The sequence below is a fragment of the Oncorhynchus nerka genome, linkage group LG28 (assembly GCF_034236695.1).
Source record: "Oncorhynchus nerka isolate Pitt River linkage group LG28, Oner_Uvic_2.0, whole genome shotgun sequence".
Taxonomy (NCBI): domain Eukaryota; kingdom Metazoa; phylum Chordata; class Actinopteri; order Salmoniformes; family Salmonidae; genus Oncorhynchus; species Oncorhynchus nerka.
Genome location: NC_088423.1, coordinates 33720098 through 33747547, shown reverse-complemented (window position 1 = coordinate 33747547; position 27450 = coordinate 33720098).

The following is a 27450-nucleotide window of genomic DNA, read 5'->3' as shown; positions in this document are numbered from 1 at the left end:
TGCCCGACAGCAACCCCTGCCAGATGGACTATTTACATAATCACAGATAGACTTTATTGGGCCACTCCCTCGAAGCAGTGAAAAGACTCATGCATTGGTAGTGTAGCAGTCTTTATATGTACCACAGGAGAACCAAGAAATGAAGAGCGACACCACGGCTGTCTTTTAGGCTGTTTATGTTGATCTGCAATAGTATTGTAAAAAGACAGGACAGGAACACATCAGTCAATGCACCATCTGACAAGTTGTTCTTTCTCGCTCAGTGTTTTCTCGGACTCACACAAATCACATTAATACATAAAGCCATATTGTATAGTATAAAATAATAACCAGTCCTTAATACTTATAAACCCAGGGTCGTTACAATACAACAAATGTATAATCTTAATAATTAAACAACATAACCATACCTGCAATAGTATTGTGAAAGGACAGGAACACATCAGTCTCCAATGCACCATCTGACAAGCTGTTCTATAAGGGAGCATGAAGAAAGGTAAAACGCATATCCTGTCTCACATCCCCAATACATTGCTAGGTGATTTCAGTGTTGACAGTACCAAAATACAATAACTCATGTACAAAAACACTGCAACACAAACAAGTTACAAAGTGAAATTGCCTCTATCCCATTCAGGACCTTAGAGGGCCAAAACTACATCTCCCATAATGCAATGCCATCACCAGTCGGCAGCCCAGCTAACTATCTGCATCACAGAAAGGCATGCTAGCTAGCAACAGCAGCACTTTTAGCACTCTGTAAACTATATTAATGAGGAGAACGGGAGCACGGGTGGTACCAGGGTGTTAGTAGGTGACGCAAGCACTCAGATGAAATAAAATACTTTTAATGAAACACAACCCGAAAACGTTAACATCATTCAGCTACTGTAGCTGCCTACCTAACATCAACAGGCAGCAACAGTAGCACAACAATTAAAAATAGACACCAAATGTAAAGTTCCTGGTGATCATAGCGATCTGACTCCCCCTTCTGTCTGAACTTGGAATATTCCTGTTCGCGGGCTTTGGCCACTGACCCTCAACCTGGTTGTTCTGTTCTGCGTTGTGTACTATTCTGATAATTTGAAGTTTGATGGAATTACCTTTTTAACTCTCCTACAGTAGTGGTGGACAGATTCTCCAGATGGTCAGAAGTAATCGCAACTTCCTCAGCTTCAGCAAACTTTGTACCACAAACTTTTTAAAGGAAAGTGATACCGAGATGGGGCTTATTCCGGACCCTAGACTCCGATCAAGGGACACATTTCACCTCCAAAGTGCTACAAGCTGTGTGTAAGGCTTTGGGAATCGAACAACATTTTCATTGTCCATATAGGCCGCAAGCGGTGGGGATTACAGAGAGTCAGAAACTGGCCAAAACGTTGAGCCCCGAAGTGAAAGACTGGGTTACAAGTTTACTGTGCTGCTGTCAATGAGGGCGTCAACGAAACACTACCACAGGACTCACGCCATTATTCACGTCACAAATTAGTAATCTGGCAATAATGGGAGAATCTATGTTTGCCTATTGTCAGAAAATGACCCAAGTGTTGCAGTGTGTATATTTACAGGTGAAAGCAGCCTATAAGGAGCAGGCACCCAGAGATAACCGAGAGCACAAGCTGAATCCCGGAGACCGAGTGTACATAAAGATCCACCAGGTGGGTGTCAGGACGGCGTTGGTTTGGACCACATATGGTACTCTTTACAGCACCTGCAGCTGTGAAGACCACAGCCTCTCCTCGGTGGATACACACTTCTCATGTGAAATGAGATCCAGCTACATAATGGGTGAGCTGAAGCGGAAGAGTAGATTCCACTGTCAACAAGCAGTTGGGTAGGGTCTGGGAGCTACTTTAATAGTTGTATTTTACTTCATCGTTTTTATGTCAGTGTCTTTAATGGTTACTGTCCCATGAAAAAAGGATAGATTGACAATTCACATAGTATTTACCTAATACTTGATAGCAAGACTAGTTCAATGGACATAGTGTAACGACGTTCGTCTGTAGAAGGAGAAGCGGACCAAAATGCAGCGTGGTGGTTACTCATGTTCTTTAATGAAAACTGAACTATACATGAAATAACTAAATATACAAAAACAACAAACAGAACGTGAAAACCTATACAGCCTATTTTGTGACAACAAACACAGAGACAGGAACAATCACCCACAAACACACAGTGAAACCCAGGCTACCTAAATATGGTTCCGAATCAGAGACAACGATAATCACCTGACTCTGATTGAGAACCGCCTCAGGCAGCCATAGAATATGCTAGACACCCCACAAAACCCCAAGACAAAAACGCACCACAAAAACCCATGTCACACCCTGGCCTGACCAAATAAATGAAGACAAACATAATATACTACCAACAAGGCGTGACAGAACCCCCCCCCTAAGGTGCGGACTCCCGGACGCACATCAAAACAATAGGGAGGGTCCGGGTGGGCGTCTGTCCATGGTGGCGGCTCCGGCGCGGGACATGGACCCCACTCTATCAATGTCTTAGTTCCTCCCCCTCGCGTCCTAGGATAGTCTACCCTCGCCGCCGACCATGGCCTAGTAGTCCTCACCCAGAACCCCACTGGACTGAGGGGCAGCTCGGGACTGAGGGGAAGCTCGGGACTGAGGGGAAGCTCGGCACTGAGGGGAAGCTCGGCACTGAGGGGAAGCCCGGCACTGAGGGGAACCCCGGCACTGAGGGGAAGCCCGGCACTGAGGGGAAGCCCAGCACTGAGAGGAAGCCCAGCACTGAGAGGAAGCTCAGGAAGGTAGTTGAATCCGGCAGATCCTGGCTGGCTGGCGGATCTGGAAGAGTCTGGTTGACTGGCGGATCTGGAAGAGTCTGGTTGACTGGCGGATCTGGAAGAGTCTGGTTGACTGGCGGATCTGGAAGAGTCTGGCTGACTGGCAGATCTGGAAGAGTCTGGCTGGCTGGCGGATCTGGAAGAGTCTGGTTGACTGGCGGATCTGGAAGAGTCTGGTTGACTGGCGGATCTGGAAGAGTCTGGCTGACTGGCAGATCTGGAAGAGTCTGGCTGACTGGCAGATCTGGAAGAGTCTGGCTGACTGGCAGATCTGGAAGAGTCTGGCTGACTGGCAGATCTGGAAGAGTCTGGCTGACTGGCAGATCTGGAAGAGTCTGGCTGACTGGCGGATCCTGGCAGACTGACGAATCTGGCTGCTCCATTCTGACTGGCGGCTCTGGCTGCTCCATGTAGACTGACAGCTCTGGCGGCTCCTTGCAGACTGGCAGCTCCTTGCAGACTAGCAGCTCCGTGCAGACTGGCAGCTCTGGCTGCTCCATGCAGACTGACAGCTCCCTGCAGACTGACAGCTCTGGCTGCTCCATGCAGACTGACAGCTCAGGCTGCTCCATGCAGACTGACAGCTCAGGCTGCTCCATGCAGACTGACAGCTCAGGCTGCTCCATGCAGGCTGGCAGCTCAGGCTGCTCCATGCAGGCTGGCAGCTCTGGCTGCGCTGAACAGGCAGGAGACTCCAGCAGCGCAGGAGAGGAGGAAGGCTCTGGCAGCGCTGAACATGCGGGAGACTCCGGCAGCGCAGGAGAGGAGGAAGGCTCTGGCTGCGCTAAACTGGCGGGAGACTCCGGCAGCGCAGGAGAGGAGAAAGGCTCTGGCTGCACTAAACAGGCGGGAGACTCCGTCAGCGCTGGAGAGGAGGAAGGCTCTAGCAGCGCTAAACAGGCGGGAGACTCCGACAGCACTGGAGAGGAGGAAGGCTCTGGCTGCGCTAAACAGGCGGGAGGCTCCGGCAGCGCAGGAGAGGAGGAAGGCTTGGACAGCGCTGAACAGGCGGGAGACTCCGACAGCGCTGGAGAGGCGAGGCGCACTGTATGCCTGATGCGTGGTGCTGGCACTGGTGGTACTGGACCGAGGACACGCACAGGAAGCCTGGTGAAGGGAGGTGCCACCGGAGGGCTGGTGTGTGAAGGTGGCACAGGATGGACCGGACCGTGAAGGTGTACTGGAGAGCCTGAGAGCAGGGCTGGCACAGGACGTGCAAGGCTAGGTAGGTACACAGGAGGCCAAGTGCGTAAGGCTGGCACAATTTTCACCAGCCGACTAACACGCACCTCAGGACGAGTATGGAGCGCTGACCCAGGTGCAATCAAATCCCTGACACGCTCCGTCGGACGAATATCGTACCTAAAGCACCAAACTAGCAACTCCCTCATTACTCTCTCCTCCAATTTCCCCATTAACTCCTTCACAGTCTCTGCTTCGCTCACCTCTAACACTGGCTCTGGTTCTGGTCTCCTCCATGGCTCCTCACGATAAACAGGGGGAGTTGGCTCAGGTCTGCACCCTGACTCTGCCACACTCTCCCTGAGCCACCCCCCCCCAATACATTTTTGGGGCTGACTCTCGGGCTTCCTTCCGCGCCGCCGTGCTTGTCTCTCCAACTTCATTCTCCTATAACCCTCTTCGCACTGCTCCAGCGAATCCCAGGCGGGCTCCGGCACTCTCCCTGGGTCGACCGCCCACCTGTCTATTTCCTCCCAAGTAGTGTAGTCCCGATATTGTTGATCCTGCTGCCGCTGTTGCTTCTCCTCATACCAGCGCCTCTCAGCTCTCTCCGCCTCCAGTTCTTCTTTGGGTCGGCGATATTCTCCAGACTGATCCCAGGGTCCTTCTCCGAACAATTCATCCTCCCATGTCCATTCCTCTCTTTGTTGCTTCTGCTGTCGCTGCCTGTCACCACGCTGCTTGGTCCTGGTGTGGTGGGTGATTCTGTAACGACGTTCGTCTGTAGAAGGAGAAGCGGACCAAAATGCAGCTTGGTGGTTACTCATGTTCTTTAATGAAAACTGAACTATACATGAAATAACTAAATATACAAAACAACAAACGGAATGTGAAAACCTATACAGCCTATCTTGTGACAACAAACACAGAGACAGGAACAATCACCCACAAACACACAGTGAAACCCAGGCTACCTAAATATGGTTCCCAATCAGAGACAACGATAATCACCTGACTCTGATTGAGAACCGCCTCAGGCAGCCATAGACTATGCTAGACACCCCACAAAACCCCAAGACAAAAATGCACCACAAAAACCCATGTCACACCCTGGCCTGACCAAATAAATGAAGACAAACATAATATACTACGACCAAGGCGTGACACATAGGCTGTTCAGAACAAGGTGTAATTTTATTACAGACAGGAGAGGGGAAGGAACGTAATGAGAGAGTCTGATGAACAAAACTAGATTTGTGCCAGGGTTCTCGATCAGCTGAAGATAAGTTAATAACTTTCAGACTAGTGCTACCAGAACAAAAAAATCTCAGAAGGTCAAAAACATTGACACAACCGTTGTTGACGGTTGTGCAGCAAATTATGGTGTGGGGGAAGTGCTATCGAATAAGAGGATGTTCTATTCACCAGTGAGGCCCTACTGTACTGCCACTAAGGGGGTGAAGTGGTCAGGTAAGGATTTAGATGCCAGCAGACCACGATGCCTGGTGAAAGATGGCTTGTTGGGGTAATTATACTCTGGACAATATCGTGAGGGGTGAATATTCTGCCAGTCAAGCGTCAAGAGGAAGAAGAGGCATATGAGCAGATGATGGCATACTTACAGACTCTATTAGGGGCTGAACTAGTGACGGAGACAGATGAGGGAGTCATGGGTCAGTCCTATGGGGTGTTAGTTGTAGATTCTGGCATGACCGATATCAGTGCACTCTATAGAGTCCCTAAAACCAAGGCATTAACGTTACAGGGAATTGGGAAAGCGGAATTGAATATGACTGAGGCGGAGATCTGTGTGGCTCATTGATTAAGGAAGTGGGTAATATTGTCTCTGGGGAATGATACCACTCCTCTGTATACTAATACAAGGGATAACTCGTACTGGAGGAAGGACAGCTAACTGTGCACAGTATATAGACTACTATGAAGACAAGTTGAACGTCACGCATACCCAGATCATGGTGGGAGTAGCAGAGATGGGGTTCATCGAAGAATGCACAGCTCTTGAAAGACTAGCCTCAGATCCCTATATACAGGAAGCCACCTCACCGAAGGAAAGTTTGCTGTAGTAATAGCATCACATCTCCTACAGTGTGATTAATAAACAGAGTTTATATATGATTAATAAACAGAGTTTTGTACAGTTGGATACTCTCCCCAGACCGCTAATCCCTCATTTCCTAAGCGCCAGCAAACATTTGACATATCTCCCAGAAGACTGGGACCAGGTGACGGTAAAAGGAAAGTGTCAGAAGTTTGCTGCTTATCAACTGTTGGGACCCAAAGTTTAGACTGTAATGAGGGTGTTCACAAAGAGGTGTCGTGTAGATCGGCCTCGGGATGAGAGATATGTACCTAACTTGAGCACAGGGAAGTATTATCCACTGATACCAACTGTAGCAGAAAATAGGATGTCATTGGGGGTGTTGGTGGCTCGAAAGCCGGGTAGGAGTTGGGAGACCGGTAGGGAGTGTCTGAATGATTCAGTCCTAGATCTATTAGTGAACCACAAGGGCAATGGGAGATTAGGAGCAGGATACAGATTCAATGCAATAGCTATTCTCACGGCAGTCGCTGTAGGGACAGCAACTGGGTGAGCAGTAGTAGTAGTAGTGGTGAAGGATCAGTGGCAATTTTAGCATGTACATCTTGGTGGGGCAAACAACATTTTTGGGGGGGGAAAGCATACCAGAAAAGCTACAACACAACACTAAACAAGAAAGGAATTGCACTATAGCAGTGACAAACGGTGCCCACAAACTGTTAGGGCCTACATAAAGCTGTCTCAACAGCAGTCCCAACACCTTACCACTGCTACACCTGGCTATCAGCGGAGCCTTATCTGGCAGCGATTCAGCTGATATGGGTGATTTGCTTAAACATATGTGGTTTCTACTGACAATTGACATGTACAAACTATAGCAAAAGGGGACAACAAGCGCATAAGAAGCAATCCGTAATGTCGTTGAAGACATTAATGAGCGAGCTAGGACGGAAGTAGTCAATATAACTATTTGTTCAGCACTTTTGAAATGTACAGTGACAGAATTCAGAACTTGGGCCCTTTACACCAAGTTAGAACCATAGGAATAATGAAGGGGGCATATAAGCAGACAATGAAAGCTCTTACAATATTCAATGATTACATTTCTCTAAAACAGGTTATAGGCTACATGTGCACCACCAAGTCAGAACAGCAGGCGAAATTAAGAGGGGAAAATGGACCAATTTATTAGGGGGAGACACAAGGGCTACTAACAGCTTACTACACAACATACACTTAGTATTACATTCTTAGCTACAGTATACATATCTCCCTGGCATATTACATAATTTCTGCAGAAGCATACAAGACATTTTGGGACTCACCTTGTTGTGCTGTGCTCACTTGAACACTTGGTCCTTCGTGGGCAAATTTTGTCATCAAACTTTGTCATCAAAGTCTGGCATTCTCTGGATTGTGACGACCCTCCCACTCTGTCTGCCGTAATCTTTCTCTTTGCTCTTGTTTTCCTTATTAGGATGTTGGTCGTGCGGAGTCGGGAGGGTCGTCAGCAAAATGGGACACACCTGGGCTCGGGTGTGTCCCAGGATAAATGTACCACTTCCCCATTCATTGAGGAGACTCTCTCCATGGCATTTTTGTGGCCTTTTTGTGTGTTTGCGTTGGCACCTTTCAACATCTCTCATTATCACATTTATGCACGCAACCACTCACTTACACTATTGATAACTGACTACACACCGTTGATAAATCGTATTTAGTTTACTTCAGGTAATAAATATATTTTGTTATTCCTTATCTCCACGTTGTCTCCCTTTTTGCTACGAACTTCGAGCCGGTTTGTGACATGATTTATGGTGCTTTCAAGACAACTGGGAACAAGGTCGAATCATGATGGCATCAGTGATCTTCAGGTCGTAGCTCTAAAAAGATACCTGAGTTCCTGACTTACAAATCCGAGTTGGATTACCATTCAAAACTTATTTTCACAGAGTTCCCAGTTGTCTTGAACTCACTGAAGTCAGATTTCCCAGTTCTGAGTTGACAGTTGTTTTGAGCAGAAATCATGCTGGATTGACAGAGTTGCCCATTTTGAATGTTTATCATTTTAAGCTTGGAAAAGAGAGTCTTAAACTGAGAATTGGCACCACATACCCACTCCACTGAATAGCAGGATAGTTATTGCTTTACAATGCTTGCAGTTAGCCGCTGATTCCTTCCAAACCACTCATTGTTGAATTTGCGATTTCCTACTTGTTGTGTAATGTTTATGTCTGATGGCCGATGAGCACTGATACGTTTTATCTTTAATTTCTCTTCATATGATGAGGATTAAAAAGGTTTTGCCGGTAGATTGTCGACTTTATTCATGATGATGACTGTTAGCTAACATTTTGAAAGTATGTTGATATCCAATCAAAGCTAATGTAGATTTGACGTAATTTTATCTGTGGCCAATGACCTTGAGCCTTCTTGGATGGGCACTTTTAATGTATCTCTATTGCATCACCCAAGGAGCTTGAATTTTCGAGATCTACTCTTAGATTTGGCAGTGACGTAGTATCCCCATGAGTGACAGAACACTGAGCCAATCACGGCACAACTAGAGAACATTACCAACCCCTATGCTTCGTATTTCCACTGGCTGCCCACCACCAAAGAAAGCACTGAGCTAGGCTGAAACACCTGCATTTGGGAGCTGCCTTACTCAAAAAAGCAAAAAAGAGACCATGTTTGTGTGGAGGCTTTATTAACTAAAATATCATATATATGTTTTTATTATAATTGTTTGCAAACTGATGTGACACTTATTAATGACAAAATAACATGCAAAACAGGCAACACCCGCAAAAAAAGATGGGGGGGGTGAAATTAGGATGATAGTCGACCCCAGCAGAAGCGTATCCCAAAGGTATAGAGTCAGGCTAAGGGAGAGTGGGAATTATCATGTTGTCAAACTTTAGATGAATATGCATGGCTTAACGCATTACAAATACTTGTCATATTTATTTAGCTTTTGCTTTTCATGTCTTTTGCCATCACTCTGAAATGCTGAAATGGAGAAAGTCAAAAGCCCCGTCTAAAATGTCATTATGAAGGAGGAGTTATAAGAGTGTGCATAGTGTGATAAATCAGAGGCCATACGTCTGAGGTTTAAACATACAAATCAACAGAATATTAATAATGTTTAATTTTCTGTTCATGTATACATGATTTAAAAGTTTGTTTAATAGTATGGAGTTAATATTCAAAAATGAGGGACTGTTGGGTTCTAGTTGTAAATATACTTATTCATGTTACCATACTAGAATGTATTGATTACTTTACATGTATAATGAAGGTATGCATATTGGGGTCAAAAGAAGGTGGATAGAAACTAGGTGTATGGAAAGTTACTAGGTGAGACAAGGGGGAGTGCAGAAAGTTTACATTCTGTCCAAGATGTTATTGTTAAATATCATGGCTCCTAATGAGGGAGGCAAAGGGCAACAGTCTGGTTTCAGTCACTGATAAGGTAGGACAGCTGTGAATCAGGGAGGAGTGAGGATTTTGGTCAGGTCAGATGAAGTGAGAAGAAACAGTCCTATTACACACACATATACCTCCCTGCTCTCAAAGGTTCTAGCATCTGGCAGGTCCATGACTACACCAGTGGGAGGAACCAATTAAGTTCCTGACTAGCAGAGATGTATTGGCTGTCTAGATGTTCAAGGAGTTGACTGCCTAGAAGGAGGGTATACATATATGTGCTTGTATAATCATGTTTTTGGTCTTTTGCAGCTGTATGAACCAGTGAGTGAAAAAACTTGGTTTGACCTCATTCTAGTTTTGGGCAAGTTTTTACTCTGTTCAGAAACTAACAAGTTTGATCCTCCTGATGTAATGGAGGTAATTGGTAACTTTAAGATATCAGCAGCAGGTCATGATGAGATTGTTGCCTTTCTGGTGAAATCCGTGTCTTCCTCGGTCACTGAGACAAACATACTGTATATCGTCACCAAATCTATGCAAAGTCGTATTGTCCCTAAAAATGTAAAGCTACAAATTAAATCGGCCAGTATCTGTACTACCATGTTTTTCTAAAATCCTAGAAAAATTGGTGTATAAGAGAATGTTGAAACATTTAAAATCAACACTATTCTATATGAGCACCAATCTTTTGCAGATTGTGGATAAAATATGTACAGCCCTTAACAATGAATACGCTCTTGGCAAAGTTTGACACAGTTGATCATTAAATATTTATTTCTAAAATGCATTATTACAGTTTATGATTATATAGTTGTTTATATTAGAATAAGTTGTTTATGCAAATGGATGTGCATCTACCAGGGCAAGAACGTGTGGCGTCCCACAGGGTTCGATAATTGGACCTGTGTTATTCCTAATCAATAATAATGACCTTGCTGCTGTGTCCAAGCTTCCAATTGTCTTTGCTGATGATGCCAATTTGATTTGACATTTTAGTAATTTAGCAGACTGTCTAATCCAGGGTGATTTACAGTTAGTGCATCAATTTAAGAGAGCTAGGTGGGATAACCACATATCACAGACATAGAAATACATTACAATATCGTAGCTATCAGTAGAGTCAGAGCTAAAATGGTCAAGTGCAAGTTATTTTATTTTTAAATGGGGAGGTGGATTATTTAGGATACTGTTTGAAGAGATAGGTTTCAGAAGATGGGCAGGAACCCTGTCCTAGCTTCAGGGGGAAGCTGGTTCCAGGACATAGAAGAGCTTGGACTGGGCTGAGTAGGAGCAGCCCTCCTGTAGCTGCCCTCCCGTAGCTGCCCGACCGTAGCGGTGGAGGGCCAAGAGACCTGAGTTGGGGTGTAGGGTTTGAAAATAGCCTAAAGGTAGGGAGGGGCAGTTCCTCTTGCTGTTCTGTAGGTAAGCACCATGGTCTTGTAGTTGATGCGAGCATCGACTGGAAGCCAGTGGAGTGTGCGGAGGAGCGAGGTGACATGAGAGGACTTGAAGGTCGAAAACCAGGCGGCCTGCAGCCTGGAGGATAAGTGCCTGGATTAGGACCTGCGCCACTTCCTGTGTGCGATAGGGTCGTACTCTACTGATGTTGTAGAGCATGAACCTGCAGGAGCGGGTCACTGCTTTGATGTTTGCAAAGAACAGGATGTTGTCCAAGGTCACGCCAAGGTTCTTTACACTCTGGGAGAGCAACACTGGAGTTGTCAACTGCGGGGGGGGGGGCATGTGAGGATATGACAGACCCGAGTGACTTCATGTATAGGGAGAAGAGGGCCTAGAACTGAGTTCTGGGGGCCTCCAGTAGTGAGAGTACATGGTGCAGACACAGATCCTCTCCACATCACCTGGTAGGAGAGGCCTGCAGAGCCTGAGAACCCCAGCCCCGAGAGGAAGATCTGATGGTTCATGGTGTCGAAGGCAGCGGATAGATCGAGGAGGATGAGAACAGAGGAGAGAGTCAACTTTGGCAGTGCGTATAGCCTCCTTGATACAGAGAAAAGCAGTCTCGGTTGAGTGACCAGTCTTGAAGCCTGACTAGTTAGGGTCAAGAAGATCGTTCTGAGAGAGATAACGAGAAAGTAGAGACAGCTGGCTCGGGACAATTTGAAGTCAAGGGGAACACAGCCAGTAGTCAGGGATGAGTTGATGAGGAAGTGGGGAATGGGAGGTCTCCAGAGATGGTCTGGAGAAGGGGGGGTGTGGTCAAGCAGGCAGGTTGTTGGGCGGTCAGACCTCACTAGTCACATGATGTCATCTGGAGAGAGTGAGAGGAAAAAGGTCAAGGCGTAGGGTAGTTCTGTGTAAGTGAGACCATTGGACTCAATAGGTTGAATGAATGAGTAGCAGATGTGGTGAACTTTCAAAGTCGTTGACAAAAGTCGTCCACAAAGGGAGTAGGGAGGGGTTGGAGGATTAAGGAGGGAGGAGATGGTAGACAGAGTTTGCTAGGGTTAGAGGCAGAGTCTTGAAACTCAGTGGTAGGAAGTGGCTTTAGCAGCAAGAAGAGAAGGTAGAGAGGAGGGCTTGAAAGGATGATAGGTCCTCCGGAAGTTTAGTTTACCTCCATTTTCAATCAGCTGTCCTCTTCTGTAAGTTTGCAATGAGTCACTCAGCCACAGAGCAGGAGGGGAGTGGGAGAAAAGGGGACAGTGAGAGTCAAAGGTTGCAGAAAGGGTATAGAGTCGAATAGGCAGAATCAGAAGACAGGAGGGAGAAGGATTTAGCAGAAGGGAGAGATGATAGAAGAGGAGGGAGTAGTGGGAAAGAGAGCGAAGATTGCGACAGCCCCTACTCAGATGGTCATGGCCTGAGTGGTTAGTGTTGGAGGAAAGGGAGACAGATAAGTAAAAGTAGATCAGAGACCTGGAGGGGGGGTTGCAGTGAGATTAGTAGGCGAGCAGCCTCTAGTAAATATGAGGTAAAGTGTATTGCCTGCCTTGTAAGTTGGAGAGGCTTGGGATAGGGTGAGGTCAAATAAGGCAAGGAATGGAAAGAGTTGGAAAGAAATTAATCGAAGGCAGATGTCGGTATGTTGAAGTCGCCAAGTACGTAGAGCGGTAAGCCATCATCAGGAAATGAGCTTATCAAGGTGTCAAGCTCATTGAGGAACTCTTCAGGGGCCCCTAATGGGCAATGGAAGACACTAATGTTAAGCTTGAGTGGACAAGTGACAGCATGGAATTCAAATGAGAGGGATAGGTGAGGAAAGAGAATCTCCACTTAGGAGAAATTAGTAGACCTGTGCCACCACCACGATGACCAGATGCTCTCAGACGATGAAAGAAACAGATGAAGAAATAACTGCTAGAGTATCAGTGTTCTCTGGGGTGATCCAAGTCTCTGCCAGGGTCAAAGGTCAAGGGACTGAAGGGCAGCACTGGCTGAGATGAACTCTGTGTTCTTGACTGCAGATTGACAGTTCCAAACGCTGCCAGAGACCCGGAATTCAACATGGGTTGTGCGCGCAGGGTAGACTAACTTAGAAGGGTTGCAGTCAAGTGGTGGGGAGCGTATGTCAATACTACAGGGAGAGGTGCGAACAGGTATAGAAAACAGACACATAGTTGACAAAGCTACAAAAGAGCAAAATGAGAATATGTAACTAGGTAAGACACTCAAGTGAGGGAGTTGTGTGGCGCTTTCCTTCCTAAAACAACTCTGCAGAACAGTCTTAGATTTGCGACATGACCGCCGCCTACGGCTGCCACTGAGAAACCAGCTGAGACTGAAGAACTAACACTAATTGTTAATTGTGGAGAGCACACCTCCCTGTAGTAATTGCTGATTGCCTAGGAGAGATGAAACCACTCCCTCTCCAATACAACCACTGATTACCAATACAAGTCACAAATTGCCCTGCCATTTGATCCTGATTGACGTGTCAACAACTATCGGCAAATTATGAGCAGTCAGGAATTCACACACCAAGTAGGCCACTGGGAAGACAGGCAGCATGTATAGTAGATGGCCCTAGCTAGCAAAAATACAGTACTAGACCGCAACAGATAAAGACACAAGAAAGTATACTATACCAGAAGTCCCCTAGCTATAGAATGAAGCACACTGAGATGGAGCATGAGAAGCTGGCTATATACTGTACAGTCAGAAAAGTGACAAAACCACTCCCCCTCCAATACAGCCACTGACTACCAAAACAAGTCTCAAAATTCTTATCACACAATAATTTAGCTTCACTAATTCATGAAGCCAATTCAGGCTTGGCCAAGTTTTATGAATGGTTCCAGATTAACACATCTTTACAATAAAAAAAATCCAACTTTATTGTATTCACTAGTAAGAAATGTTGTAAAACAAGGGACAGAAACTCAATTGCTGGGAGTTAAATGAGACAAGTCACATCCATTAGATTCCTCTGAGTTCTAGGTAATGAAAAGTTATCCTGGAAAGATCATATTCTATTTGTCTGCAGCAAAGTGATTAAATATGTTAGTATCATCAGAACGATTAGTTGTTTGGTTCATCAGGCTTACTTCCTAACTCTATACTATAGCTTAATTTACTGTAATATTGCCTGGGCCAGTACATATGCCTCCTACCCACACAAATGACTCATCATACAAAATACATTTACAAGATAGCAACCACCTATAATTACTTGGCTCCATCTGCACCTTTATTTAAGAAACTCAATATCTTGACTATTTACAACATTATTGTACTCCAATTATGTATTTTCATCTACGAACACTCATACTTCCCAGACAGTTTACCTAAACACTTCAATGGATTCTTCCAGGTTCATTCTGAAATCCATCTATATGACACAAGACACTGCGATAACCTTCACCCTCCCCACTGGCGCACATCACAAAGTAAATTCTTTATCAGATACAGAGGTACCACACTCTGGAATTCTTATCTTCACATTGCCAAAACCTCATAATCCCTCAATAACTTCAAGCGAAGACTGGGGGTCAGCCTGATGAACCAAAACCCTCAGTAATCTCCACACATGCACAAACACATTTAAACAAAACATTTACTGTTTATTTTTTTGGGGTGATTGCTGATCAGTTCATTTGTACATTTTTGATTAGTGGGTTTTGTTTTGTGTTTTAACAAATAAATGTTATTTGTACTTCTGTATAGTATATTGTTTTTTTGTGGTGTGGTTTTTATATAAGCCCTTGGCCTTCCAACCACACCTGCACACTGTGTTTATTTATTTGTTGTTTATCACTTGTTTTCTTTGGTGCAAATAAATTAAACCTAAACATGAATTTGTGCATGACTGAGGAAGATGCAGTGCGACTCAAGTTTCGCCATCAGGTGGAAGATGAGTCCCTTCTGGTCAGTTTCACCGGAGGAAAGGAAGGAGGGAGCAGGGACCATGAGAGGATGACACTCTGCTGCTCTTTCCCTCACTCCGCTGAGACTAATGCTGTGTTCAAAAGAACTGGGAACTTGAGATTCAACTGGCGAAAATAGTTTTGAACGGTCACCCAAATCGGAATTCCAAGTCGGAAACTCTGGCACCTTTCTATAGAGAGCTCCAACTTTCCGACCTGAAGATCACTGACATCATGACCTAGTTTTTTTCTCGTGTTCCCAGTTGTTTTGAAAGCACCATGACCATCATATTTAGGTACTATCAGTCCAGTAATATAAAAAAGCAAATCATTTTTTTTATCAAAGTTCGAATTTTGAAACATAATATGGTCTGAGAATAACAATATTGTCAGACCAGGCATATAGCCAGTATGCTGTGATAATGTATTCGGCCTAGGGCTGTGGCGGTCATGACATTTTGTCAGTCGGTGATTCGTTAATTAGCATAAACATATTTGGCCTCTCCTGGCTTCCGTTTAGTCACGGTAATTAGGCTTCTCCAAGCTCTGATGCTGCTGATGGTCAGTAGTAGCCCACCAAACGTGCTAACTGCCTGGTATCCCGCACTCTATTGTCCCTCTAATCACTCTGATGCAAATGTAATCTAAAATCTAATCAAACACTTCATGAGAGCCATGAGAGCTCATGTTGTGCAACATTTCTATAGGCTATGCAATTGCAAGAGAAAACAGAGTGATGGCATATATTAGAAAGAGGAAGAACCCATCAGATTTCTATAGGCTAGGCCTACTATAATTAATTCTCAACTTTCCTATTATTAAGCACATTGCTTCTATTTAAAACAGGAGTATAGCCTACCTGGCTAGTATGAAAATGAACCATGGGAAAAGTGTCCTCAATTTGCTATTTAAGTGCAAATATAACATGTATTTTCTTCCACCGCCCCTGTTTTGAGACAGGTGCATGATAATGGTCCATTCTAAACTAATTTCACACATTATTTAGTATGTGTAAAGAATATTAAATAAAGAATAGTGTGATGGGTAACAATATTAGCCACTTGTGAATGATACCCAGCTTAAGGCATTTTCAAATCATAGTCTCACACCTCATGTAGTTTAGCCCATAGGCCTATATGTTTAGATAAGGTTTGTATCACAACTAAAATGGGCAAATAACTTCCTAAAATGAAGCAATTTAATCTGCTTTATAAGGAGTGTAGATTCTAACCGGCATAGATACACAGCGCGTGAATTTCAAGTTTGGTGAAGACCATTTTTACCATAAAAATGCACCTTTATAATAAAAGCATTACATGCCTAATCACATTTGTGGTCACTTTTGAGAATGGTGTTTGTAGCCTACTGCTGTGTGCACATTTCTGCTCTTATAATATGAAGAAATAGTCTATCAACATTTGAAGCCAAATGTTTTCATCTGTTACGTCAGGCTCATTGCTTAAAATAGTTTTTGTTGATGCTAGTGATTGTATTCATTTGAGATCTATGGCATCCCACAACTGTCCCAACTTTTGAACAAAATATCAACTTTTCAACTTTTCAAAAGTTCAACTATTGAACAAAATATCAACTTTTCAAAAGATCAACTCTTGTTCAATGGGGGATAGTACATTTACATAGGCTAGTGCTTCTGCTGTTCATTAGGCCTACTCATGTTTATGAAAGGTAAATGTGGACAGTTCTTCCAATATCTTAAATGTGCGTCTTGGATTTGGATAAGGATGCGTGCAGTTACCTCCCCGATGTTTCTGTCTTCACTTGTAGTCCTTGAGAAAGATCTGATCACATGAATAAAAGCCACAAGTGAGAGGTGCTTCGGGCATGCAGCCAGGAGAAGGGAATTATAATTATTATATTCAGCCCAAGGGCACAATGGCCACTGGCAGCAAAAGGCATTCATTTTTTTAGGGGACATTATGGCCACACAAAGAGGATGCAGCCTGGAAATTCGAGACATTTTCAAGCACTTGTGAAATTGTGAATGAGAGACTGATGAAGTGTGTACAGCCTACGCAAAAAAAAACAAAGCAGAGCTAATGCCATTCGTGCAACTTTTTTCAAATCATCATTAGAATCGCATCATGCAGCTTTAGAATGCATTAAAAACCAAAACATAGAGCCCAACATTTGTATCACTAAATTAAGCATTTGTGACCGACTGGCACAAATTGGTTTTATGTAGCTAAATTTGAAATTGTGTTTTTTATATTGGATAAAAGTAAAGACTCAGAGTTAGTAAATTGTATATCATACACTACAGTTGGGTTACAATGGGAAAGTAATTCTGCTTGTAAACCTGTAACCTCCCTTTTGAGAAAATTGCCCTTGAATGTTTTGGTAGCTACTGGAGAGCTCTTCTTTGACTGTACCCATGCAGCATCATTCACACTCTCTTAAGCTTTAGCCCCACCCATCTCTTTATTAAGGATTCACATGTGATGCTATGTACTACACAACCAAAGATTTCAAGACTAAAGGCTGATTTATACTACGGGTGTGTTTGTACATTTAATCTGGAGTGCCAGAATGTGCTCTGGGTGTTCGTAAACTCAGAGCGTGTTCAGATTGTCCGTTTGTACATTTAGAGCGTTTTGTTCTCAGAGTGCACACTGGACGCTCTGGCTGAGGGGTAGGGTTGATCTGAGCATTCTGCCCTAAAAGCAGCAGTCAAGCACCCAAGCTAACTGGCTAAGGTTGGCTAGTTTGCGAGCTACTTCCAGACACAATGAGAGAACAATAATGCAATGGAATCAAATCTTGTCTGCTAAATGAACTAGTGTAGTCCACAGCCACTCATCTTTCCCTCAGTCATGACAAGTCTCCCAGTCCCTGCCGATGAAAAGTATCCCCACAGCATGATGCTGCCACCACCATGCTTCACCATAGGGATGGTGCCAGGTTTCCTCCAGAATTGACATTCAGGCTAATTCTTGATTTCATCAGACCAGAGAATCTTGTTTCTCATGGTCTGAGATTAATTTAGGTGCCTTTTGGCAAACTCCAAGCGGGAGTAAATATAATTTAGAATAAGGCTGTAAAGTAACAACATTTGGAAAAAGTCAAGGGGTCTTAATACTTTGAGAATGCACTGTATGCCAGTGAGGCTCTACACCGGTTACAAAGCGGATTAATGTGCTTAATTTTAAGAAGGTATTTGGCCACTTTAGTTGTGATACAAACATCAAAACATACAGGCCTATGGGCTAGGATACATGAAGTGTGCGACTATGATTTGAGAAGTCACCAAAAAATAATGATAATACAGAACTCACAAGTGATATGCTAATATTGTCACCCATCAGACTATTCTTAAAATGATGTTGTCTTTACATACACTAAATAATATACGTGTGATATTAGTTTTGGAATGGACCATTATCATTCACCTGTCTTGGAACGGGGGCATGGGTAATACAATGCATGTCATATATGCACTTAAATAGCTAATGGACTCTTTTACCATAGTTAATTATAATGCCAGCCAAGTAGGCTATACTTCTGTTGTATAGTGAAGCATTGTGTTTAATATTAGGAAATTTGATAAATAAATATAGTAGGCCTAACCTATATAAAGCTGATTGGATCCTCCTCTTTTTAATAGATGCCATCAAACTGTCACGTTCTTCATAAGGAGTAGACCAAGATTCAGCGTGGTTTCCATCCTTTATTTTCGAATAGAAAACTTCAAAGTACAAAAAATAACAAAGCAAAAACCGAACCGTGACGCTATAATAATGCTCTCAGGCAACTATACATAGACAAGATCCCACAAAACACAATGGGAAAATATGATCCCCAATCAGAGACAACGATAAACAGCTGCCTCTGATTGGGAACCATACTAGGCCAACATAGGAATATAATTCACCTAGATAACCCACCCTTAATCACACCCCGACCTAACCAACATAGAGAATAAAAGCTCTCTATGGTCAGGGTGTGACACAAACTCTGTTTTCTCACGCAATGCCATAGACTTTAGAAATGTTATGCATCATGGGCTCTTGATTACATTTGCATTGATGTCAGATTTATTAAAGGGACAACAGAGAGCTGAGTGTCACGACTCCTACCGAAGGTGGCTCTCCTTCCTGTTCGGGTGCGTGCGGCGGTCGTCGTCACCGGCCTACTAGCTGCCACTGATCTTTTCCTCCCCCTCCTTGTCTGTTTATTAGCTACACCTGTTATCAATTAGGTTTATTAGTTGGGCTTTATTAGCCAGCCGGACCGCCTGCTGGGTGTGCGGGATTGTTTTATGTGTACACGCGTGTATGTCACGGTTGTTCGTGTATGTGAGCTGGTTTTTTTGGGACTGTTTAGTTCTCCTGTGTTTTGGGGCATTTGTTTTGAGTGGCGTCTGTTGTCACCTGGTCGGTGTATAAAGATGTAGCCTACTCTGAACTCTGTCTCCTGCGTCTGACTCCTTCCTCCAGTACACCCCGGGCATTACACTGAGTACCAGGCAGTTAGAAAGTTTGGTAGGCTACTAATGACCATCAACAGCATCAGAGCTTGGAGAAGCCTAATAACCATGACTAAACGGTCACGTTGAATTTGACTGCCGTCATGACTCGTGACCACCGGTGTGGCAGCAATAGGGTCACTGTAAGAGCCCTAATTAGGCCTACTGCCGAAACAATTCCTACAGAACTGTTTTTATTAGGTTAATGTTACATTTTTAAGTCATGTTGAAAAAATATCTGAGCTGCAGATCTCGGCTTACTTTTTGACTGCGAAAGTAATCATGACTCAGAAAAGGTTGGTGAATGTATTTGTTTTTTTATGAACGTGCTTTATTTCTGCTTGCAGTTTGTATTGATATATATATTATGTGTGTATTTCTATAATTCAAGGCTCCTCTTTAAAAGAGACCTTGATATTATTATGACTCCCTGATCAAAAAAAGGTATTTTCAAAACTTGATTATTTGACTCTGCCACAGGTCGTAGAGTCTACAATAGTCATGTGTAATAGCTCAAAACAATTGCTAAGCACCTCTAGAACAATTGCCTGTTCCTTTCCCCTTCCAATGTGCCTTTATTGCAGTCCCAGCACCTGATCCCTAAAGTGGGGCATCTGTCAGCACAGTGCCTGGAGCTGTCACCCCCCCACACCACCACCACCACTCTGTGGAAAGTGTGGTTGTTTAGATGGATGGAGTGCGGGGCCGTCGTGCAAAGCAGGGGCTATTGATAAGACACACCACTAAACCCAGTGTTTATGGGGAGTTAGCCTTGTCGAAAACCAGGTTTCCCTTAACGGGAAGCTTGGGGAAGTCCTTGGCACAAAATCAGCTAAAAAGGGGTATGAACCAGGTGTAAATCGGTGATGGCTTGCAACACGTCAAACCAATAAATGCCTTGCTTTGGCGGAGCATAAAAGGTGCTCACTAGATTAGTGTCGTAGGTGCGACAGTGCGTGTGGAAGGCCGTGAAATCGCCGATTAAAACCCCATCAAAATATGTTGATGACTACGCACTGGCTTCAGAAGAGATAACCGAACCTGTCACGCTTAGTGATAGGGTTCCAAAAGCAGTAAGTGGCTCGTGTCACAATCTTCTAGCGAAATATAAAACAAGTGCCAATGACATGGAAAGAATTGGGTGTTTTGCGAGGGAACAACCAAACTCTAGAGATAGAACGAAACGATGTGTCACAGCTGTCTTTACCCCCAGAAGTACTAAAATAGTGTCTGTTCAGGAAAGCACAGAGAGTCCGGCGAGAAGAGGCCTATTCAGGAACCCAGCCCCAGCGACAGATGACCGACCACCCGTCATATATAAGAATTTAACTGCTACAAGCACGTTTTTTTTTTGGTGCATCATCGGCTGTACGTGACAACAACGAAAGTGATCACTACATAGTTAAAGTGCTCTACCTTCAAAAAACATAGCAATCTACAGCTAACTTTTGTCAAGCAATGGGCCATGCAGCTACAGGTTAACTTTTGCTTGATTGTTTGTTTGTTTACTATCACAGGATTAATCATTACGCTCTTCCAAGCCTTATCATATAGGTTGAAAACAGTGTTGCACAAGTCCTACAGGCTCACATTTCTAGACACATTTAATAATATATTCAGTTGATCATAGTGGCAATTGTAGCCTAGATCATTTATAAATAGTTAGTTTTTTCCCCTTGACAATAACTGATAAAGTCCATTTATGTGGCACAAAGTTTATCATTGGAAATGTATCGCATAATACATGTTGACAGGCCTTTTCTTTAAGGTCCCTGTTACAACATGTACTTAGATGTCCTTTGGAAATAATTGGTGTACTGTATATACTCAAGGTAATCAGCCAAAAATATTTGATGCAAGTTCCAGATTAGTGAATCATGGGATGAGAAAAGCCTCCAGTGGGAAAGAGAGATGGAGTGTCCAGGTCAAGACTGCAGGGAGTGTAGCTTGTCCTGACAAAGCAACACAACAATGATCGAATGTTATGTACAATATATAGCTATTGAAATGTGTTAATGGTTTATGTTCATTCTGAATACAACCACTATTACAACAAACTACAGTATGATATATGGCTGTGTATGTTTGCATTGTTTTAATGAAATGTTTAACCTAATTTTTCTTAGGATTTTACCAAGACAGTACAAAAAGAGTGACAGGGAGACTGACACTTCTGCCACTATGTCACTAATTACAGATGAAGTCAAGAGTCATTAAAACTCGTTTTTCAACCACTCCACAAATTTCTTGTTAACAAACTGAAGTTTTGGCAAGCCGGGTAGGACATCAACTTTGTTTGACACAAGTACTTTTTCCAACAATTGTTTAGACAGATTATTTCACTCATAATTAACTGTATCACAATTCCAGTGGGTCAGAAGTTTGCATACTAAGTTGACTGTGCCTTTAATAAACAGCTTGGGAAATTCCAGAAAATGATGCCATGGCTTTAGAAGATTCTGATAGGCTAATTGACATAATTTGAGTGAATTGGAGGTGTACCTGTGGATGTATTTCAAGGATTACCTTCAAACTCCGTGCCTCTTTGCTTGACATTATGGGAAAATCAAATTATATCAGCCAAGAACCCAGAAAAACAATTGTAGACCTCCACAAGTCTGGTTCATCCTTGGGAGCAATTTCCAAATGCCTGAAGGTACCACGTTCATCTGTACAAACAATAGTACACAAGTATAAACACCATGGGGCCTCAAAGCCATCATACCGCTCAGGAATGAGAACCGTTCTGTCTCCTAGAGATGAACGTACTTTGGTGCGAAAAGTGCAAATCAATCCCAGAACAACAGCAAAGGACATTGTTAAGATGCAGGAGGAAACAGGTACAAAAGTATCTATATCTACAGTAAAACGAGTCCTATATTGACGTAACCTGAAAGGCCGCTCAGCAAGGAAGAATCCACTGCTCCAAAACCGCCATAAAAAAAGCCAGACTACGGTTTGAAATTGCACAGGGACAAAGATTGTACTCTTTGGAGAAATGTCCTCTAGTCTGATGAAACAAAAATAAAACTGTTTGTCCATAATGACCATCGTTAAGGGGGAGGCTTGCAAGCCGAAGAACACCATCCAAAACCGTGAAGCACAGGGGTGGCAGCATCATGTTGTGGGGGTGCTTTGCTGCAGGAGGGACTGGTGCACTTCACAAAATAGATGACACCATGAGGATGGAAAATTACGTGGATATATTGAAGCAACATCTCAAAACATCAGTCAGGAAGTTAAAGCTTGGTCGCAAATCGGTCTTCCAAATGGACAATGACCCCAAGCATCATTCCAAATTTGTGGCAAAATGGCTTAAGGACAACATAGTCAAGGTATTGGAGTGGCCCTCAAAGCCTTGACCTCAATCCCATAGCGGTTCTGCCCCTGAACAGGCAGTTAACCCACTGTTCCTAGGCCGTCATTGAAAATAAGAATTTGTTCTTAACTGACTTGCCTAGTTAAATAAAGGTAAAATAAAAAATAAAAAGACAATTTGTGGGCAGAACTGAAAAAGTGTGTGCGAGCAAGGAGGCCTACAAACCTGACTCAGTTACACTAGCTCTGTCAGGAGGAATGGGCCAAATTCACTCAACTTATTGTGGGAAGCTTGTGGAAGGCTACCCAAAATGTTTGACCCAAGTTAAGCAATTTCAATGCAATGCTACCAAATACTAATTGAGTGTATGTAAACTTCTGACCCACTGGGAATGTGAAGCTGAAGTAAAATCATTCTCTCTACTATTATTCTGACATTTCACATTCTTAAAATGAAGTGGTGATCCTAACTGACCTGACAGAGCATTTTTGTTACCATGATTAAATGTCAGGAATTGTGAAAAACTGAGTTTAAATGTATTTGGCTAAACATCCGACTTCAACTGTATAATCCAATGCCTGAGAGTAAAAAAGTCCAGCTACCAGGGATTGAAGCTCTTCCTGATAGCCCATCCCCTGGATCCGAGGTGAGACCTTATCTCAGTAGCACTGGAATGGTATGCACACAGTGTGGTGTTACGTTACAGCCTTATTCTGAAATTGATCGTTTTTCCCCCAAATCAATCCATACACAATACCCCATAATGACAAAGCAAAAACAGGTTTTTGGAAATGTTTGCAAAAAACTGAAATATCATAAGTATTCAGACCCTTTACTCAGTTATTTGTTGAATCACATTTGGAAGCAATTACAGCCTCAAGTCTTCTTGGGTATGACGCTACAAACTTGGCACACCAGTATTTGGGGAGTTTCTCCCATTCTTCTCTGCAGATCCTCTCACGCTCTGTCAGGATGGATAGGGAGCGTCGATGCACAGCTATTTTCAGGTCTCTCCAGAGACTTGATTTTGAGATGTTCGATCAGATTAAAGTCTGGGCTCTGGCTGGGCCACAAGGACATTCAGAGACCTTTCCCAAAGTCACTCCTGCGTTGTCTTGGCTGTGTGCTTAGGGTTGTTGTCCAAGGTCCTGAGCGCTCTGGAGTAGGTTTTCATCAAGGATATCTCTGTACTTTGCTCTGTTCATCTTTCCCTCGATCCTGACAAGTCTCCCAGTCCCTTCACTGAAAACATCCCCACAGCATGATGCTGCAACCACCATGCTTCCCTATAGGGATGGTGCCAGGTTTCCTCCAGAAGTGACGTTCGGCATTCAGGCCAAAGAGTTCCATCTTGGTTTCATCAGACCAGAGAATCTTGTTTCTCATGGTCTGAGAGTCATTTAGTCATTCAACTCCAAACGGTCTGTCATATGACTTTTACTGATTCTTGCCCCCCCTCAGTTTGCCGGGCAGCCAGCTAGGAACAGTCTTTGGGTTCAACATTTCTTCCATCTTAGAGTGATGGAAGCAAGAGCTGTACCTCGACACAATCCTATTTCTGAGCTCTAGGGACAATTCCGTCGACCTCATGGCAAGGTTTTCCCTCTGACATGCACTGTCAACTGTGGGACCTTAAATAGACAAGTGTGTGCCTTTCCAAATCATATCCAATCAATTGAATTTACCACAGGTGGACTCCAATCAAGATGATCAATGGAACCAGAATGCACCTGAGCTCAATTTTGAGTCTCATAGCAAAGGGTCTGAATACCTTTGTCATTGTGGGGTATTATGTGTTGATTGCTGAGGACTTTTTTTATTTAATCCATTTTAGAATAAGGCAGCAATTAAAAAAATTATGAAAAAGTCAAGGGATCTGAATACTTTCCAAAGGCGCTGTATATATAGATGTCATAGTTTACCTCTTTCAGTTAATACATTCAATGCAGTATTAGCCTTATATTTAGCTAATTCATGATGGGCTTCTAACTTATAACCTCGGTCTCTTGCGCAATATGCATCCACCTGTGCTCCGCTGGCCTCTCTCCTTAAAAAAACGTTCCTTAGCTATTGGTTTCCTATGCAGGACTAGAAAAGACTAGAATAGCTTGCTGGTCATAATTGTTTTAGCATTTCTGATACCAATAGACTCTTCGACGAGGGACATGAGCTGTTTTATGCTGAATGTTAAAAGCAGGTGCCAATAGAACTCACAGCTAGTTTGAAAGAAGGATGAACATCCAATGGCAGTAGATTATAGCAGTAAATTATTCAGACCCATAACCATTCAATTTTTGTGAAGAGAAGTGAAAGCCTTCTGCATTTAATGCTAGTTCTATATCCTTTAAGGATGTCATTAGATTTTTTAATTGAACCTTTATTTAACCAGGCAAGTCAGTTAAGAAGAAATTCTTATTTACAATGACGGCCTACCAGTGAACATTGGAAACGACCGATTTTTACCTTGTCAGCTCGGGGATTTGAGAGATTTACTTCAGAAATAGGAAAATTATCCTTTAAGACCTAATAAATATGGTGCTTAACAGATTCCATGAGTAAGGCTGCCACTCACCATTATGCTGCAACCTGTAATGATATAGTGCAGGGTGGGAGGAACTGGGGGGGGGGGGGGCTTAAAAGGGGCTTGGCTCGGGAAGAGGGGCAGGGAGGGAAGGGGTGAATGGGTTACAGAGGTGGTTTTCTGGATGGGGAACAACCAACGGGTGGGTTTCCCATCCATGGGCGTGTCAACACTAAAGATAACAATTACATCATTATTAACAATGGTAATGCTAGCTATTCTCACTTGGAATTTGAAAGGCCTTAATCGTCCTATCAAACTTTCTAGCTGTCTTGATATTCAAGCAAGAAACCATATTAATTGAGCAATGCTACAAGAAGCACACCCGCTCCAAAAGTATGCACATTGTCACGAACCGGCTCAAAGCCCGTAACAAAGGGAGACAACGTGGAGATAATGAGTAGAAAGATATATATTTATTACCTAAAGCAAATAAATATAATATACAATGGTGTGTGTAATCAGTAGTGTAAGTGAGTGTTTTGCATGCGTGAATGTGATAATGCAGGGTGATGAAAGGTGCCAAAGCAAACAAACAAACAAACGGCCATCAAGAACCACAACACAATCTACAGAGGGTGTCTGCATGGAGAGAGTCTCCTCCATGAATGGGGAAGTGGTGTATTTATCCTGGGAGACACCGGGCCCAGGTGTTTCCCATGTAGCTGACGACCCTCCCAACTCCGCCCACCAGCATCCTAATAAGGAAATAACAGAGAGAATACGGCAGACAGAGTGGGAGGGTCGTCACACCCCCCCCCCATAAAACCGGGGACCAACAAGGACCCCGGAACAAAATACCAGTCTCTAAGTTCCAAATAAACAGCGCACCCGGTCAGACCGGCGACAACCCTGTTCATAAGTCGCTGAAAAGTGGCAGGTGCATTGCGCAGACCGAAACTCATAACTGAATACGAGTACAGACCAAAGGGTGTAATAAAGGCAGAGATTTCACGTGCCCTACTCGTCAGTGGCACCTGCCAATAGCCTTTTAACAGGTCAAATTTGCTCACAAACTTAGCTGCACCGACTTGATCAACACATTCCTCCATCCGAGGAAGAGGAAATGAATCTGGTTTTGTGACACTGTTTACCTTACGGTAGTCCGTACAAAAACGGTTTGTTCCATCCGGTTTACTGACCAAGATACAGGAGAAGCCCAACTGGAGAAAGAAGGCTCTGCTATCTTACTCTCCAGCATGTACTTGACCTCAGCATCCAGACAACGTAGTTTCTCTGAAGAAACTCTATAGAAGCGTTGACGAATGGGGTCAGCACCTCCAATGTCAATATCATGTTCTATTAAGTTTGTACGTGTAGGTGTATCAGAAAACAAACCTGGAAATCTCTGAATCAGACCAACTATCTCTTTCCGCCCATCAACAGGTAGGTGAGTGAGAAGACTGTCTAAAATATCCAGTGTTTCTGAATTTTTCAATCTACCCTGCAATATACAATCGTCAGGACCAGGAACATCTTCCTCCTCATGCACAGATCTAGAACGACAAGAACCCAAGGAAACAACGGTATCAGCCAAAAGAACAGGTTTTACCGTCCTCTGTAGAATCCCACTGTTCAGTCTCAGAGGAACGTGCATAATAGGGTTTTAACAGATTTACATGGCACAGCTGGTGTGCTTTCCTCCGTTCTGGAGTGGCAACTAGATCATTTTGCTCAGTGCACTGGCGCACCACTGTATATGGACCTTGAAACTTGGCTTGAAAAGGAGAACCAACAATTGGCAGCAGAGCAAGAACCTGGTCACCTGGACTAAAGTGACGAGGCTCAGTTCGGCGATCAAATATGCCCTTCATCCTCTCCTGTGAAGATGATAACTTCTCTTTAGCCATTTCACAAGCGGCATACAGCCGTCGCCGGAAATCACACACATACGATAACAGGGACTGAGGAGGCTCGGGAGACTTCCAGTCATCCTGGAGAACAGATAAAAGTCCACGCACCCTATGTCCAAACACAAGGTCATTTGGACTGAAACCTGTGCTCTCCTGTGAAACTTCCCTAGCAGCTAACAGTAACCAAGGCAACCCCTCCTCCCAATCCTTATCCATCTCAGTACAATAAGCTCTCAACAAAGACTTTAGTGTTTGATGGAAACGTTCCAGTGCTCCTTGACTTTGCGCGTGATAGGCGCTAGACAAATTGTGTTTAATATGGAGCTGTTGAAGAACCTGACCAAACAGATTAGAGGTAAAATTAAATCCTTGATCACTCTGAATGACCTTAGGGAT